We start from the raw sequence: 19,737 nt of genomic DNA on the forward strand, positions 1-19,737 counted from the left end.
TTGAGTGGAAGAGAAAGGGGTGGGGTAGGAATGGAATGTAGAAGCAAAGCATTCTCATTCAGTGAGGTCCTCAGTGTCATTGGGTTTTGTTGTTGTTGTTGTTGTTTTGTTTTACAAACATGCTTTGATTAAAAACTTTTTTTAAAAGATAAAACAGTAGTAAAATCATCAGAACTCCCCAAAATGCCCCTTTCTTCAATAATCTGATAAAGTTACTATTTACATCTTAAGCTATGTCTACTGCTTGCTAATAAATTATTTATATCTTCATCTTTTAGTTGTTATCCTAGATTATCCTTTGTTTTTCTTTCTGTTTGTTTGATCTCTTAATTTTATAAATTAAATATTTTATATTTAAATATTTTAGAAATTTAGATTTCTCTACATTAAAATTTGAAAACTATTAATCCATTTATGGAAAGTTTGTTTCTGATAAACTATCAAGTTAAAAGGAAATTCTACTGGTTTCAGGCATGCTTCTGACAAATACATTAGGGATTGCAGGGATGGAGAATAGAAAGTAACTGCTAATAGATTTCTTGGGAGGTGTAGGGGGTTGATGAAAATGTTTTAGACTTAGAGAGTGGGGATGGTTGCACATCTTTGTGAACATACTCAAATATCTGAATTATACACTTTAAAGGAGTGAATTTTATGACACGTCAAATATATCTTAATTAAAAAAAGAAAACACATCTATAAAATATACTACACAAGAATAACCTAAAATGATAGTCATTGTATGAGAATATTTTTTCTATGTTCTACTTCCCCAAAGTTTTGGTGGTATGATATTAATCATACTTTCGTAATTTCAGAAATATTTTAATACCATTATCCTCAATGTCTGTACCATCCTCATTTGTCTAATTTTTCCTAATTCCACAACACTTTATTTTATCCTGCCCTGTTGGGAACTGCCCTGCCTGGTATCAGAAGCTGTAACCCCTGCCAAGGCTAAGGCTGAGGGAATGACCTTGGACCATAAGCCAGCAAGGAGACAAAAGCTTATCTCCCTGACAGGAGCTCTGCTTCTGCTCCTTTTACTTCACCATGCCTGGCCCCCAATGCTTGGTAGGTTAGCCAATGACAGGTAAGATTTCCCAAGGGGGGAACGATCTAAGACAGGCATGATCATGTAGGAGGCCCCCAAAAAAGGACTTTGGGGGCTACAGCAAAAGGGGGCAATGGACCCTCGCCCTTAGGCTTTGACATAGCCTGAGTCCTCATCGTTCTGGGAGAAAATCTCCTTATCTCTTGGTTGCCTTAGTTCCCTTGCTCCACCTAAGCCTAAAACAATGACAGGGTGGTGCAGCTCTGGGCGGGTTCCCCGGTGATCAGGCCTAAGAAAGAATATGTAAAATCCTGTGAAACCTGCTTTGTTTAGAATGCTCTCAGTTGAATGATGAGGGTCCAAGGAAGAAGTAAGTTTGTTCCTTAAAGTTTTTTACAGCTTTTTGACCGTAACTCAAAATAGGCCCTCAGACTTCCTCGTTACCTATTGTTTGATCCTTGCTTTCTGGCAATGAGTAAGGAGCTTTACCTGAATTCTTATGCAAACAAAACCAATAAAAAGCCTCTCTGGTGGGGGAAACAGAGCACTCTCCCCACCAGAGAGAGTGGCCATTTCATTCCTACTTCCCCACAGGACTTGGTTGTCTCTGTGTATGTTTTCCTCGTGTGTTGACAAGCCATCTACAGCATTCTGCAGTCGCTGCTGGTCGGTGATCGCGACACTGCCCTTCAAAATGCATAATTATATACTTACTTTTTAATCTGTTGTCTTTATGATTTTGGGTTTGGTGTTACTCTCACTCTTGTTTGACTCTTTTCATCTAATTGGTGCCAAATCTTTACCTGCAGTTTGTTCTTTCTGCTCTGTTTTCTTCACTCACTATACCACTTTCCTTTGCTGCTTTCCTTGAAAGCTCTCCCTTAATTACATATTAATGCCTTAACCAATTATAACTTCCTTTCAAGGGGAGCTGGACTTTCCTGCCCTGAATCATTCCTCAGTCTAATAAAAACTGACTGGGAATCTGGGGGAGGATAGAAAAGAGGACAGGAGAGTAAGAAGAGGAGAGACTAATATTTATTGAGTTCCTGCTATGTGCCAGGCTTGGTACATGTACTTTTTCAGTCTTCCCTCAAGCCTGAGAGGCACTATTACCCTTTCTTTTTAATGTACACTCAGTGGCTTACACAGGCTAAGCGACTTGCTCAAGTTCACACAGCTGGTAAATAACAGAGGAAAGTGTCAGACTCAGTTATGTTTAACTTCAAAACCAGTACTCTCTCCTCTACACTTTTATTTTTAATTATGTTGATTCTGCTGAGACATATTGCCAAGATGGCCTCTAAAATGTTATATTAATTTATGCTAATGATCAATGGATTTTCATGTTTATTGGCCATTTGTGTATTTACCATACACATATATTATTATGTGTATCAGTCATTTGTACAATATAATTTCATCTCTGAATATCCTGCTTATTTTGTTTTCCTGTTCTTGTACTATGTTATATGTTGTTTATAATTCTTTTTGATTTATAGCATTCTATATTATGACTAGTGATTCTTATTTTCTGTTATAACTATGATTTTCTTGATTGCCATTTACCTCCCTAATTTGTTTGCAGTATTTTTATTTTTAAAGTATATTTTATTGATTATGCTATTACAGTTGTCCCATTTTTTTCTCCCCTTTATCCTGCTCTGCCCTGCACCTCCTTGCCTCCAGCATTCCCCCTGCTTAGTTCATATCCATGGGTCCTACATGTAAGTTCTTTGGCTTCTCCATTTACCATAGTATTCTTAACCTTCCCCTGTCTATTTTGTGCCAAGCAATTATGCTTCTTATTGCCTGTGCCTTTTCCCCATTCTTCCCCACCCACCCTGCTAATAACCCTCCATGTGATCTCTGTTTCTGCAATGTTGTTCCTGTTATAATTGTTTCCTTAGTTTGTTTTTGTGTTTTAGGTTCAGTTGTTGATAGTTGTGAATTTGTTGCCATTTTATTGTTCATAGTTTTGATCTTCTTTGTCTTAGATAAATCCCTTTAACATTTCATATAATAATGACTTGGTGATGATGAACTCCTTTAACTTTGCTTTATCTGGTAAGCACTTAATCTGCTCTTCCACTCCAAATGATAGCTTTGCAGTATAGAGTAATCTTGGATGTAGGTCCTTGCATCTCATGACTTTGAATACTTCTTTTCAGCCCTTTCTTGCCTGCAAGGTTTCTTTTGAAAAGTCAGCTGATAGTCTAATGGGCATTCCTTTGTAGGTAACTGTCTCCTTTTTTCTGGCTTCCTTTAGGATTCTCTCCTTATCTTTAATCTTGGGTAACTTAATGATAATGTGCCTTGCTGTGTTCCTCTTTGAGTCCAACTTCTTTAGGACTCTCTGAGCTTCCTGGACTTGTATGTCTAGTAATTTTGCCAGATTGGGGAAGTTTTCCTTCATTATTTTTTTCAGATAAGTTTCAATTTCTTGCTCTTCTTCTCCTCCTGGCATCCCTATGATTCAGATATTGGAATGTTTAAAGTTATCCCAGAGGTTCCTCAGTTCTCCTCATTTTTTTGAATTCTTGTTTCTTCACTCTGTTTCAGTTAGATGTTTGTTTCTTCCTTTTGTTCCTAATCTTGATTTGAATACCAGTTTCCTTCCCTTCACTGTTGGTTCCCTGTATATTTTGCTTTATTTTCACTTTGGGTAGCCTTCATTTCTTCTTCATTTTGCAACTGAGTTCAACCAATTGTGTGAGCATCCAGTGTTTTGAACTCTGCATTGGACAGATTGTCTATCTCCCCATCACTTAGTTCTTTTTCTGGAGTTTTCATCTGTTCTTTCATTTGGGCCATGTTTCTTTGTCTTGGCACACCTGGTGCATTGTAAGGGGTGGAGAATTAGGTATTCTGCAGGTCAGGGCAAACCACTTTGCTGCATTGTGGCACTGTATGTGGGGAAGAGATCAGAGAGGGAACAATGCCACTTGCTAGCTTGTTTGGCTCTTGCTCCACTTTCAGTCACTTTCCCCACTACCCACAAGCAAATTGTGCCCCTTCAGGTGCATCTTCTCAGGTGAGTGGGCTGGTGTACATTCTAGAATCCCGTGGGCCCCCTCCAATGGACTATCCTGTGAGACTGGGAGTTTTTCCCACTACTGCAACCCTCAGAGTTGTTTACTGCCAGAGATTTTGTGTGTTTAGTTTCCATTGCTGTGGTCTGTCTCACTCCCCAGTTTTCCTCCCGGTTTATCCTCATGCAAATGTGTGATATCCTGTTCTACCAGCTGCCACCTTATCATGCATCCTTTCCACCCCACCCCTCATACCAGTCTGGATGGATGTTTCTTCTTTAACTCCTTGGTTGTCAGACTTCCATACAGTTTATTTTTTCTGGCAGTTCTGGTTATTTTTTGTTTTTAAATTGGTTGTTATCCTTATTTTGGTTGCTTGAGGAAGTGAAGCATATCTACATACACCTCCATCTTGGCCGGGATATATTTACCCTGTTTATAGTACTTTCGAATATAAAACAATTATAATTGTTTATGTTTTAATTTTTTTATTGTTATGGGTTTAATGTTACTCTTAGAAAGAATTTTATCACCTTGAGATAATTCACATTTTTTTGAATTTTGTTCTTGGTAGTTTTATACTTTTCTTTTTTATTAAAAAATATTTAGGTCTTTGAACCTATCAGGAATTTAGCTTAATATATAGTATAGGAAGGAATTAACATTATTTTTTTCTCTAAACAATAGCCAATTGTCCCAAGCAAATTCATTTTATTATTTATACTGATCTTGTGTGCCACCTTTGTGGAGTAACACAAATATGCACACACACAACAACCACACAAGAATCTGTCTCTAAGTTTTCTAGTCTGGTTCACTGATTTACTGCCTATTCCTAAACAAATACCATGTTGTTAATTTTGACATCTGGTTGGGAAAATTCCATCTTCTTATATCTCATAAATAAATAAATAAATAAATATCTAGCAAACCAAGAAATAAATAAAACTTGTACCTTGCTAAATGACTTGCTCAAATTCACATATCATTCAGAGACTGAATTCAGAGGAGAATCTCAGTTTTTTTTTTAGTTTGAGTCATTTATTCAATTTATTTAACAGATTTTATTGAGCACCTACTATATACCAGGAGCTACTCTGGTTTCTAAGAATCTAGCAATGAAGGAAACAAAAGAATCTATGCCTTCATGGGTCTAACATATATTCAACATTATTATTCATTTTCAAATAGTTACATCTTTCATATACCTCTGCTAATTTTTCCAATTTTGAGAAATAAATATTAGTTAGGTCAGCATAATTAAGAGTTAGAATCTTGCACTTTTTATTTCACAGCTTCTTTTTCTTGCATTTAAGTTTTGTAAACTCTACATTTTCATCTCTATCTCTTTATTTAATGCTAAGTAGTCTCTCATACATCCAAGTTTGGTTTCTAAAAGTTTTTTTGTAGAAAATTAATTGTTAAGGAGATTAATATTGTGAGGAAAATTAGGTAAATCAAGGTTATAATTAAACTAGAAAAATGCATATTTCCTTAGAAATTTATTAAACTAAGTAATACATCCAGCATATTATGCATCTGAAATTACTAATTAGTTTCCACCCAGCCTTTCTTCCTTTGGGAGAACTTTTTAGAATTTCTCTTGTATTAAATTTCAGCAAGATGCCTGATTATTTTATTTTATAGCACATGATATTCATTATAAGAGCCTTTTCCCCATTTTTTTAGTTCTTAGCATTACATTTCAAATTTTATGACTGTAGTAGTTGATTCCAACTATCTAGTCCAAAATGATTCAAAAAAAAGAAAAACAGCATAACTTAATAGGAATTAAGTAAAGTTATATGTTTGGGCTCTGAGGTTGTTCAGATTTGGATTCAGAACCAGCTTTGCCACAAAATAGCTGTGTGACCTTGAATAAGTGAGATAACCTCTTAAGTTAGGTTTTCTTACATATAAATTGGTGAGTGCTTCACCAATAGTGCTTCAAAGACTATGGAGAAATTAAATAAACTTGAACATGTAAAGTTAACAGCCCAGTGCTTGTCACATAATACATGTTAAATAAATGTTAACCAATATTATTATTAAGATGTTTGTCAATATCTCTTCACTATGAAGAACAATGGTTCATCTGGTTGATGGAAGTAAGAATATAGTGAAGATATTTGTGGAAGTGAGGACTATACGTACATCCTGGGAATTCAGGAAAAGCTAGGGAGTTGGGCCTCACAGACACTGGCAGTCACTCAGGAACCAGAGACATGTAGTGAAGAGTCACTGATCTGAGTCCTCTCACTGACTTGACAAGTTTAGGGATCCCATAATTGCAGTCACTCAGCATCCCTTCATCTGCACAGCTACCAGTCCTATTTCTATTCACCAGTTTGTCAACTCTCCTGTGAATCCTTTTGATTTCAGCTTACTTCAACCTCTGCTTGTTCATAATTGGTTATTCAACTTTTATAATAACTCAAAGCTTCAATTTATTAACAATTTGTCAATTACAAGTCAGATTTCTAGGTGATAATGTCGGCCAAGCCTACAATATCCCTATTTGAATAGAGGTTCTGTGTCAACCTCTTCATAAGCCATACACAAATCTAAAAATTAGTTGCCTTGGGGTTCCATGTTAATTCCCAGTTCTAGTCAGCTAAGATGGAAGAACTGGGATTGAAGAGTTAGGGAAGGAAGCAGAGGCCATGTGCTGGAAACATAACTACCCCCTTAGCAGGAGCCACAGACTATGTGTTTTCCCAAAAAGGGGCTGTAGGGTTGTCCATAAGCTCTACCTTGGGTACATCTTATCTAATTTACTCAACATAGACAAAAGGGAATATATCACTCTTTTCCCCCTCCATTCATAGTTATTTTATTATTTTGGTTGGTTTTAAGTGCTGCAAAATGGGGAACTTATTGGCTGAAAGAATCCAGAAATATTTTAAAAAGTAGATGCCCAAGCCCAGTCTTTCTTTCTTTTTTTTTTTTAAGATTTTTTATTTATTTATGTTTGGAGAGGGAAGGGAGAGAGAGAGAGAGAGAGAGAGAGAGAGAGAAACATCAATGTGCGGTTGCTGGGGGTTATGGCCTGCAAGCCAGGAATGTACCCTGGCTGGGAATCAAACCTGCGACACTTTGGTTCGCAAGCCTGTGCTCAATCCACTGAGCTACGCCAGCCAGGGCTTCCCAGTCTTTCTTTCCATATTATTTTGTTCCTTATTTTAAAATTATACCCTATGTCTTCCTTTTCTGATCCATGTAAATTGTGACTCTAACCTTAAATGATCTAATCATATCAGAATGACCTCTTTCTGGTTTGCATAACACTTGACCCATATGTGTAATGGTTTATTTTTAGTGCCTCTAGGCTTCATTCAAATTCCTTTTGCTTCCTTAAATTCTTAATTTTTTACTTCCTTTAATCTCAGGATTCATGTTACTTCCTTTTCTGTATTATTCTTCTTTCAGTAACTTAGGTCCTCCATGGTGCTTCTCATTTACTTTGGGCTTTATTACCATGAATTTTCCTGTGAATCCTTTCCTCCTACTTCTTTCTTCCTTTTTTTGTCATTGAGTTCATGCAGTTTTCTCCCCCACTGACTCAAAACAAGAGTATCTCTGCTGGAGTAAGTAATCTTAGCACTCTTTCCTCAACAGAGGTTTATTGCAGCAACCACTGTCCACTTTTTCTTAGTCATTGTTTTTAATCTACACCATTTCCTGAAATCCATCTTCTTGTTTAATCCAATCTCTTCTATTGCCCCCTTTATTCCCTTCTTGTCTTACAGAATCAGTTAATTCACCTGAATTCAAAAGGCAAATGATACCAGGTATTTCCTGTCTTAATTTGCTAGGTAGGGCTGCTATAACAAAGCACCATAGACTGAGAACTTAAACAAAATAAATTTATTTTCTCACAATTCTGGTGGTTGGAAGTCCAACATCAAGGTATCAACAGGACTAGTTTTTTCTGAGTCATCTGGCATGTGGATGGCCATATCTCTGTGTCCTTGCATGGTTTTCTCTCTGTGCCTGTGTCCTAATTTGTTCTTTTATGTGGGTACCAGTTGTATTAGACTAGACCCTACTTTAGTGACTTCATTTGAACTTAATCACCTTTTTAAAGACCCATGCTGTGTCCAAATATAATCATATTCCAAGGCACTGGGGGTTAGGACTTCAACATTCAAATGGAGAGGGACACAATTTGGCCCATAATACTGCCTGCTTTAAAATACAGGTCAAACATTTCCTCTTTCTCCATGACGTTTCCTGAGGAAAATCCCACAGCAATTTGGTCTTTCTAGAACTTGTATGGAAGTTACTATCCTGACCATCTATTTGGTAATCAGCCATGTGTTCTCTTATAACATCTCTTGTTTTGCCACATTAGTTATTATGTATGATTTGTGTTATTTTTTTATGCTCTATTTCCCAAATAGGGTAGATGAAGATGAACTATACCCCTCACTCTCTGACTCTCCATAATATCTGATCTAGTACTTTGTATGTTGTTTGTTCTCAATAAGTAAGTTTGACAGTTTAGTTTCTAGATTGTCCTAAGTTCAAAGAATTGTAAAGCTTGCCACCAATTAATTGGGTTCAGTTAATTTCTAAAAAAGTGTTCTCTTTTGAAAAGGGCCACATTGAGTGAGATTAACAAGAACCCAATCAGGTAAAACCAGGGAAATTATGGGATATGCTTGAGATTGATTCTATAGAGGTCAAAATCAGCTGGTATTGCTGGTAAGGTTTGGATTGAGTCAGTTCAGGACCAGGCTCTTAATAAGATGGTGGTCAGAGAGCAAGATGATGGAGTGCATTTATTTGATTGGGAAGGCGAGTTTGGGGCAAAGACAGACCCAGGTGTCAAGTTAGGCTTTTGTTGGTGGAGCAAGGAGAAGGGCTCAGTCAGTGGATAGCACTTTGGTGAGTGTGAGACAGAAACTCTGCCTTAGTGCTCAGCTGATCAAGGATTATTTTTACTGAATGATTCACTGTCAGGGTTCACAGTTGTTGCAATGACTCATGTACAAGATTTCATCTTCCTAACTGGGAAAAAACTCTCCCTGGCCCAATGAGTGTGGCTTTAAAGAGATCCTTAGTTTCTAACTCACTGGAGACTTCTTCCACCTGTGCCTCAATTCCCCTGCCAGTGGGCATTGCTATATCTCTCCAATATTCCCAAATGCCCCCCCAAAAGTATGGGGCTTGCGGTCTTCTTCCATCTGGCCACATCTGCATCACTAACTATGCTCCCTCACAAAGCAACACGTAATTTCCTCTTTCCTGACAGGGCCCTTGCCCTTTATTGCCTTATTTTCTGAAATCTGGTTATCTAAAACCATTTCTCATGTTATTTCAAAGTATATTTTATTGATTATGCTATTACAGTTTTCCCAATTTTCACCCTTGCCCCCCTCCACCCTGCACCCCCCAATCCTCCAGTATTCCACCCCTCCTTATTCATGTCCATGGGTTGTACTTATAAGTTCTTTGAATTCTGTTTCCTATACCATTTTTTACCTCTTCCCATCTATTTTATGCCTACCAATTATGCTTCTTATTACCTGAACCTTCCCCCCTCTATTTCTTCACTTCCCCTCCCCACTGAAAACCCTCCATGTGATGTCCATTTCTCTGATTCTATTCCTGTTCTAGTTCTTTGCTTAATTTTTGTTTTTGTTATTTTTCTTTTCTTTTTTTTAGTTTAATTTGTTGATAGTTGTGAGTTTGTTGTCATTTTACTGTTGATAGTTTTTGATCTTCTTCAGTTTCTTAGGTAAATCCCTTTAACATTTCATATAATAAGGGCTTAGTGATGATGAACTCCTTTAACTTGGCCTTATCTGGGAAGCACTTTCTCTGTCCTTCCATTCTAAATAATAGCTTTGCTGGATAGAGTAATCTTAGATGTAGGTCCTTGCCTTTCATGACTTGGAATACTTCTTTTCAGCCCCTTCTTGGCTGTAAGGTTTCTTTTGAGAAATCAGCTGATAGTCTTATGGGCACCCCTTTGTAGGTAACTCTCTCCTTTCCTCTTGCTGCTTTTAAGATTCCCTCTTTATCTTTAATCTTGGGTAACTTAATGATGATGTGCCTTGGTGTGTTCTTCTTTGGGTCCAACTTCTTTGGGATTCTCTGGGTTTCCTGGACTTCCTGGATGTCTATTTCCTTCACCAGATTGGGGCAGTTTTCCTTCATTATTTGTTCAAATAAGTTTTCAATTTCTTGCTCTTGTTTTTCTCCTTCCAACACCCCTATAATTCAGATATTGGAATGTTTAAAGTTGCCCCATAGGTTCCTGAGATTCTCTTCATTTTTTTGAATTCTTGTTCCTTCATTCTGTTCTGGTTGGATGATTATTTCTTCCTTTTGTTCTAAACCATTGATTTGGGTCCTGGTTTCCTTCCTGTCACTGTTGGTTCCCTGAATATTTTACTTTATTTCACTTTGGGTGTCTTTCATGTTGTAACCAAGCTCAATCATTTCTGTGAGCTTTTGATTACCAGGGCTTTCAACTCTCCACCAGATAGGTTGGCAATCTTTTCATCACTTAACTCTCTTTCTGGAATTTTGCTCTGTTCTTTCATTTGGGCCATATTTCTTTGTCTCAGCACACCTGTTAAGTTGTAAGGCGATAGGGCCTTAGGTATTCACTAGGGCAGGGCAGCCCTCCTTGTTGTGATGCAGCGCTGTCTGTGGGAGAGGGGCTAGAGAGGGAATAATGCAGCTCACCTGCTCAGCTCTAGCCCACTTCCCAATGAACCCTCGTGTGAAACGGGAGTTTCTCCCATTGAGGCAATCCCCACCATAGTCCACAGTCAGCTATGAGTCTCAGTTTCCTGTTCAGTCAGGCCCACCTTCCACCGCTTCCCCTGAGTTTTCTTTGTCTGCCTACCTTACGGGTCTGGTTGGTCTGGTTGACTATTTCTTTAATTCCTTGGTTATTGGAGTTCCATGCAGTTTGTCAATAATTCTACAACAAATTATCATAAATTTAGAGGCTTAAAACAATACATTTATTCTCTTTCAGTTTCTGTTTTCAGGAGTTTAGGCACAGGTTACCTGGGTCCTCAGCTCAGGGTCTCACAAACTGAAACCAAGGTGTCAGCTGGGTCTGCCATATATCTGAGGTCCTCTGTCAAGTTCACTGCTTGTTGGTAGAGTTCAATTCCTTTCAACAAGATCCACAAAGTCCTGCTTTCTTGCTAACTTTCAGCTGATGACTGTTTTCATTTCCATGAGATCACCCTCAGGTTCTTGCCATCTCATGGTCTGTTTGATTTCTTCGATGACAGTAGTAGAGTAGGAGGAAAGTCTCCCTGAGCCTTCACCTTCTTCCTTATTAGGCTTACCTGTTTATGTCAGGATCACCCAGGATCATCTCTCTTTGATTTACTCCAAGGCAACTGATTAATAACCTAGTTACAGGAGTGATATCTCATTATATTCACTGGTGCCATCCAACACTCAGGGGAAGAGGCATGCATACCATAAGGCAGAAATATTGAGGCCATCTTGGAGTTCTTCTCACCACCTGGAGTACCACTGTGACTTCACATCTTACAGATGTGAAGCAGTCACACAGCTTATAGTGGCAGAGCTAGAGTAGAATTCCAGGCATTCTGATTGCTTTTTTAAAAAATCCTTATCCAAGGATGTGATTGTTGATTCTAGAGAGAGTGGAAGGGTGAGGGAGAGAGGGGGAGAAAAACATTGATTGAAGAGAGAAACATTGATAGATTGCCTCTTCTACATGCCAAGACAGGGGGCTGAACCAGAAACTAAAGCATGTGCCCTACCCAGGAATTGAACCCACGACCTTTCAATTTACAAGACAATGCTCCAACCAACTGAGCCATGCTGGCTAAGGCCAGGCATTTCAATTTCAAAACCAGTGTTCTAATTCAATGTACTAAACTGCCTTTATTATCCCAACTTCTGCCTTCAACATTGTCCTTATCTGTATTTCTGCTTGAAAACTTGTATTTCTACTATTTGTCAAAGTTCAATATAATTTTCATGTCCTTCATGAAGTCCTTTTGACTAAATAAGCCTGATGTTGGGCACAACTAACAATCATTCCATGGGAAAACTTTAGTTATAATTTCTATAATTAAAAATTTAAAAAATGGAAAGCTTCACTTGTTTCCATCCCTCAAAAGGTTATAACCAATGATATGCCCTTAGACCAAGATAAAAACTATATCAGAAAGAGTAAAGTGTCTTTTGGGAATGAAGCCAGCAAAACATAGCATCAATGTGACTAATAACTCCAGATCAAGCTAAATGTGTTCAGGAAAATTGGTTCAGGAGAAGTCTTGCTTTCTGATGCAGGAGTTCTCAGACTTGGGTACCTCAGAATCATCTGAGGGCTTGTGAAAATACAGGTTGCTGAGCTCTGTTCCCAGAGTTTCTGTTCAGTAGATTTGCGGGGGCGGGGGGTGGGGGCTGAGTTCCTAGGTGATGCTGATGCTGCAGTCTGGGGGCCACATTGAGAAACACTATTCCAGAAGAAAGAACAAATGGCTGGAAAATATAGCTAGTTTTAGCTAAAAATCTGGAGGAATCCTTTTAAAAATCATCGTTCCTCTCCTACAATGGCCAGATTCTTCCATGAATAAGAAAGCTTTTCATGACTAGAAATAAGCAGACATTGGATGATTGCTCATGGGGGAATTGTAAATTTGGTTGTTGTATAAGCAATCCATGAAAGCCAGGAGGTGATTGGTAGGAATGAAGGAGGAAGACATAGAGTTTTGCCAGGACACAGCCATCATAAAGAGAAGCTTAAGTGCCAAGACAAATAGGCTTGGGATTATCTGGAAGAGAGTTTTATATTTCACCAATAAGAATGAGAAATTAAAGCAGTAACTAGGGAAGAAAGCTTAGTCTGGAGCTAGGATTAACAGACCTGCTTCATTCTAGAGAGGATTATGTGGTTTATAACTGCAGGGTTGGTAGAAATGAAGTCAAGGTAGAAAGAAGGAAAGCAAGGCATTTCTGGATGATAATTCACAAATGCTGGGCATCCATAAAGTGGCCCTATTGTATAAGCCTGGTTAAACATTTCCATATTGGGAGGATGGGTAGAAGACAGAGTGGTGAAGAGAAATCACTAAACATACCAGAGTTGTACTAGAATTGCTTCTCAAGTCTAGCAGATCATTGGTCACTAAGGCAGAGCTTTTAACAACTCCAGGTTTCAGGGTACCAGTGAGGTTAGGGTTAGTGGAAGGGAAACACAAATCTGTGATTCCCAGGCACTTTCATGTTTGGAATCCACTCATCCTGATGATCTCTATTAACATTAATGTTTGGCCCCTGTTCCTAAAGTTTAACAATGGGAGACTTGAACCTTTGAGGTGTTAATCCTTAAGCAATTCCACCCATTCCTCTTGATAGAAACAAATTTATTTCTATAGATAGGCCACTGAATGAACCATGCTTCTACTTTTATCTTTTTTTCTGAATTGAGTTGTAATGTGATCATTTTATTTTTAAAAACCAATTTTAAAGATTTATACTTTTAAAATAAAGTATTTGAAAACAATTGAGTAGTAGTGAAAGAGGGGTCAGCCTTTGAAGACAAACAGAACAAGTTTTGAATCCCAATTCCACCACTTATCCCACAGCAACCTTGGGTGAGATGTTTAATCTTTCCAAGTCTCGCTTTCCGTATTAGTTTGTGGTGAAAATGATGCCAGGCTTGGATAGAAGTGGTTACAAATTCTTTAAGGTCATTGTTGTATTCTTAGTCCTTGGTTCTATGTAATTAGTCACAAAAAGTTTCTGAAAAAACTAATAAAGTATATATAAACAGTTTTCTACAGCACCTACTTAGTAAAAGGGAGTTCATATTATTATTGCCACCAGCTTTTTTGTTTTTCATCATGTTCAAATTTTGCCAGGAGATAACCAAAGGGAACTTTATTTTGACATGTAACTTTTATAATTTTTGCAAGGAAAATATATTTATGTATTATTTCTTCAATTAGGAAGAAAATGGAAAAGTTTAAAGTAATCTTAAAAACTCCCTCACATCACCTCATACATGCTCTGCCAGCAAGGATATGGTTGTTTGCTTGTCTGTTTTTTATTTTTCAAACACATACCACTCACCTTTTTAACTAAATAACATATTTTTCTTTCCATTAAACAAACTGTCTTAGCTGCATAACTTTTTTGTTTTAGAGAAATATGTATATCTCTTCTTATTCAGCAGTTGCCTCATTCTCGGTCATCTAAAGCCCTTATCATGTTCAGAACAATTCTGATTAATTTATTTAAGTCCTTCATCTTATCTCAGGAAAGACTCTGGTTACCACATCCCTTTTCCTCATTGGGGAGCACAACACAGAGTGCAGTGGTGGTATATGCAGCCTGGGCATAGAGTGACCTTAACCCTTTGCTGCCCCAAAGCTTCCATTTGACAACCATCAGTCTGAAATTCTCTACCTGTCTGTCAGGACCCACCAGTCTGGGTCTCACTTGACTTAGCATTCTCTCTCAGCCTTGCGTAGTAGACTCCTCAGCTCCTCCAATGGATGGTGAACTCCTTGGGAGTGGCATCTTAGCCTCCAAACTATTTCTGTCTTTTTTTGCCCAGTAGTGTCTTGGTTGCAAGGAAATGTTCCTGTTGGATGAATGAAACTAGAGTTTTGATCTTATATATAAAAATATTGTTCAGTTATTACTTTTTATCTACAATAAATAGAAGTTGTGGCCAAAAAGCAACTTCCCATTTTTGTAACAATTTCCAATTCTCTACTATTTTTCAAAATTATCTCTAACTTCTGATTAAGTTTTTAAAATGTGAATGTTTTAACTTCTCTTGACCATGTACTTAAAGTTGACCTGAGCTCTACTCTGAATGCCCTTTATTTCCCCCCACTGATTTTACTAATTACATCTTTAACCTCTGCTCTTACAGAATATACTGATTTTATGGTTTATTTTCAGTGACAACTATGTCATCAGATGGGAATATTTTATTGGAGAAATTTCACATCTTTTATCCGGAGAGTGTTTTGTTTTGTTTTTGTTATTGCTTAGTAAAGGCCACTGACTTTGAAATTAGATTTGATCTTGAATCCTGAATTTGCCATTTAGCAACTGTGTAGCTGTGAACTACTTATTTTACTTTTCTAAGCCCCATTTTCTCATTTATAATATTAAAAAAACCTGCCCTGGCTGGTGTAGCTCAGTGGATTGAGTGCGGACTACGAACCAAAGCATCGCAGGTTCGATTCCCAGTCAGGGCACATACCTGGGTTGCAGGCCACAGCCCCCAGCAACTGCACATTGATGTTTCTCTCTCTTTCTCTTTCTCCCTCCCTTCCCTCTCTAAAAATAAATAAATAAAATCTTTAAAAAAATATTTTAAAAACCTGCTCATATATAATTATTATAAGGACTAAATGGGGTAATGATGACAAAGACTGAGCTCAATGGCCAGTCCATAGTTAGTGCTTCATGAATAGTATCTATGATTATTATCAAGGTAGATACTGTAGACTTCATTCATTTATTCATCCACTTATCCAATTATTATAATGTACATATTGTAGCAAAGCTATTTTTGTAGGTACCATGGGAAAACAAAAATGATTGAGACACACTTCTTGCTTTTACTAAATGTACATGCATGTATGTGTGTGCAGGGTTTTTTTTTACTATTTCTGTATACTTCACTATTAAAACCATGGTGATATAATTATAAGCTAATAGCAGTATCTATGCTTTTTAATGTTAATGACTAAAACAACAAGTCTTTATTACATATTGTCAATGCCTGATACCCTGAGGAACTTGGAAATGCTGTGCACAAAGGAGTCCTTACAAGAAGTCCCCATAGGGCTATAAATACATAGGTACCAAAGCACTATATATAATTAGAGTATCAAAGTCCAAAACTGTGGACTACACATCAGTGGTTTGCAGCCTTTTCTGAGCCAAGACACACCTAGGGGACTGTAATTTACAGGGACACACTCTCTGGTTAAGGGTGGTTGTGCCAACACCTACTCCATTTCCATTAACCTTACTCAATAGGATTGAATGAGTAAGTGTAGTGTTAAGATAGGGATACCTCTAACTGAATCTTTCTGTTCTTAAGTCCACTATAATACAAATTTCAGTGCTTTCAGTGCTATCAGGTATAAATGATTTGGCTGTAATGGAGTAGCAGAGTCAGAAAAGGGACATAAAATAAAATGCCTATAGGGAGTGAGACTAGCTGAAGCTAAGAACCCACAGAAAGCTGTGGAGGAAAACCTTGGTGCACAGGATGGCAACACCTCCTAAATGGAACTGTAATGTAATTTATAAATGATATACATGTACTTGAAATCTATGAATTCAATGTTAATGCCTTCTTTCTCACAGAAGAAAGTAACTCTTAGCAAATGTTCTCACTTTTTTCTTTTTCACCCTTGTGTGCCCTTTTGGTAGGCACTGCAGAGACTGTTGCCTGGACTCTGGGTGCTGTAGATGTTTGAAGTTCATGCGACCTAAAGAAATGACAAGTAAGTCTTCCTATTCTCCCACCCCTGACATTCAAGTTCCCAGTTCCCCTTCCCAAAACAGCTGCTGTAAATAGTTTTTTAAATCCTGTGTGTATTTTCATTGCTTATTAATTTATTCAAAATAAATTAATAGCTACTTTGGATGAGGCTCTGCCTTGGATATTTCAGAATAAATGCAATAAATACAACAGACAAATATGGCTACCCTCATGGTACTTTACATTTTGTTGGGGGAGATAACACATAGACAACTAAATATTAAAGATATTTAAATGTCAAATGGTGATAAGTCCTATGAAGAAAAATAAATCAGGATGAGGTGATAGATAATGATAGGTAGGTAGTATATGGGAAGGCAGGGTACAGTGAAAGGGAATAGGAAAGATCTCTCTAAGGAAATGACATTTGAGCAGGGATCTGAGTGAAAGACCAGGCCCACAGATATCTGAGGAAAGCATTTCAGGCAGAGAGGCCATGAGTTGCAAAGACCCTAAGGTGAGAATGGACTAGAAAATGATAAGCATGAGGTCAGAACCAGATCACATGACTCTGTGGAGCCTTGATGAGGAGTCTGGTTTTATTCAACATGTTAAAAAAAAAAACTTAAGGGTTCTGAACAGGAAATAAGTGAATTATTTTTTTGTTCAGTTGGAATCCTTAGGCTGTTGAGTGGAGACTAGACTGGAGGGTAAAAGCAGGGAGGCCAGTGAAGCAATGAGGCCAGTGGCCTAGTGTGGTCAGAGGTGATAGCTTTCCTATGGATGAGAGTGATAGAGGGGTGAGATATGGTTGGAATTGGAATTTATTCTGAAGGTAGACTCAACAGAGCTTGTTTATTAATTATTCCATGTATATACATGCAAATCTTTATATTACCCACTCCATCCATTTTTAAAACATAAATAATAGCTTATAAACTTTTGCATTTTGCTTTTATCACTTGATATTAGACAGAGATTATTGCATATTAGTCTGCAATAATTAGTTGATTTTATCACTAATATCACTTTTATCACTTGATATTAGACAGAGATTATTGCATATTAGTCTGCAATAATTAGTCTGCAAAGACTCTGATTACTTTGTTTGTTTTTTAATTTTGTATTTAAGTTACCATGCACGTACTTTTGAAGACAAGTAGTTCTCTAAGACTTACTGTGAAACACCACAGTCATTTGTCACCTCATTATTTCCTTCCTCCCAGAGGCACCAGTTTTACCTCTTTTATCTGATTGTTTTTGTATTATCTTCATTTTTCTAGATAATATTTTTACATTGTTAACTTTTTGACTTTCTAGTTTTAGATATGATCTCTTGGTTTTCCATTCAGGCAGAGTGAAAGAGTAGGACTCAGCTCCCTTTTATCCTTGACCGCCATTTGTACTGACTTTTGATACCCCATCTTTCTCCTTATATGGCCACATTGAAATTTTGGTTAGTTCAATATTTAGTGTTAACTGACTGATTATAACTAAGTAAGCACTAATTACCACTAAATTTGTTGCAAACTATGCTTATTTTAAATTGCTAAACAATGTTCTGTTATTTTCAGAGTTAATAATTTCCCATTTTTTCTTTGCATAGTTATCTTTATATTTATTATTAATTCAACACCAAACTCTGACTATTGTCAAATCATTGCTCAACAAGTTTAGACATATCAGGTACATTTTGCCGATTTCACCTTCCTAAAGGATTTTCTGCTGGAACCTTCTGATGAGCTATGTGATAGAGTGATAGCAAAATGGATAACAATTCCCTTCCCTGTGCCTATCCTCCTTTGCTCTGTAACTGAATGTACTTTTCACTTTGATTCTGAGATTGACCATGTGATTTACTTTGTACAATGAAGTGTTAGCAAACATGACACAGTAGAGGTTTGAAAAGTGCTTGTGCTTTGGACTCCTGGAGCCCTGCTGCCATGTGAAGAGTAAGGCTTACCTGTTGACTGAGCAGAGAAACATAGCCCAGGCACCTCCACGGCTTCAGCCACCACCAAGCCACCTGTCAGACGTGTGTGAGGCTAACTGAAACCAATTATCCTCAGCTGAATTGCTAACAACAGAAACATGAATAAGGCCAGCCATGATCACCTAAAACTATGCAGCAAAACTAAAAGATCAATAGATAAGTTTTTTAAGCCACAGCATTTTGGGTTGGTTTGTTATGCAGTATTACATAACTGATAAAAGCAGCGAGATGGACTGGTTTGCTCTGGTGTGTAATTACCATCCTGGGATTCTCTTCACCATCATTCTGAAGTTGTCTTTTGCTTTTTCCCTATATTGGATCTCCTGTTTTCATCAACTTGTATCTTACTCTTGCTTGCTTTCCTCCAGTAGCTTCCCAAGAAAAGGTATATGAAAAGTAAATTGTTTAAGATTTTGCATGTCTAAAAATATATTTTTTCTTTTTTAAAAAACAGACATGGAAAGAACAAAAGAAGTCAAACCTCGAATTCTGGCTCACTGAATTTTTCTGCTTCCTATGAGAAAGCACTTCTGAGCTGTTATCATAGTACTGTTGCAGAAGACAAAAGACAATTTAAAGTAAACAGACATTTTATGCACTGGTGATCAGCAGCCCCACATAGCTTTTGCAACTAAAAGAAAGGGATTCCTTAGGCATATTTTTTAAATTTTACTTTTCAATTATAGTTGACATTCAATATTATTTTATATTAGTTCCAGGAATACAGTATAGTAGCTAGACAATTCCATAATTTACAAGTGATCCCCTGATAATTCAAGTACCCACCTGGCATTGTACATGGTTATTACCATTTTCTTGGCTATATTCCCCATGCTATAATTTACATCCTTATGCTTAATTTGTAACTACCAATTTGTACTTCTTAATTCCTTCACTTTCTTCACCCACCCCTCAACCCTCTTTTCTCTACAATAAGTTTATTCTCTGTACATATGAGTCTGTTTCTGTTTTGTTTGTTCATTTATTTTTGTTCTTTAGATTCCACATAAAAGTAAAACCATAAGGTATTTGTGTTTCTTGTCTGACTTATTTTCACTTGGCATAATACCCTCTAGTTCCATCCGTGTTGTCACAAAAGATAAGAGTTTATTCTTTTTGAAGGCTGAGTAATATTCCATTGTATAAACATACCACCTCTTCTTTATCCACTAGTCTATTGATGGGCATT

The 19,737-nt window shown here is 37.3% G+C and overlaps 1 long non-coding RNA gene across 1 annotated transcript in view; it reads left to right on the forward strand.

The window, feature by feature from the left end:
* LOC123810364 overlaps positions 1 to 19,737 on the forward strand; it is a 66,012-nt gene that overhangs the window by 34,077 nt on the left and 12,198 nt on the right. The window contains exon 2 of the long non-coding RNA XR_006784236.1: positions 16,504 to 16,577. This is a non-coding gene — a long non-coding RNA (uncharacterized LOC123810364). The remainder of the gene's footprint in view (positions 1 to 16,503; positions 16,578 to 19,737) is intronic.

Source organism: Phyllostomus hastatus, unplaced genomic scaffold (genome assembly GCF_019186645.2).
Source record: "Phyllostomus hastatus isolate PE091 unplaced genomic scaffold, TTU_PhHast_1.1 phas_scaffold_60, whole genome shotgun sequence".
Classification (NCBI taxonomy): Eukaryota; Metazoa; Chordata; class Mammalia; order Chiroptera; family Phyllostomidae; genus Phyllostomus; species Phyllostomus hastatus.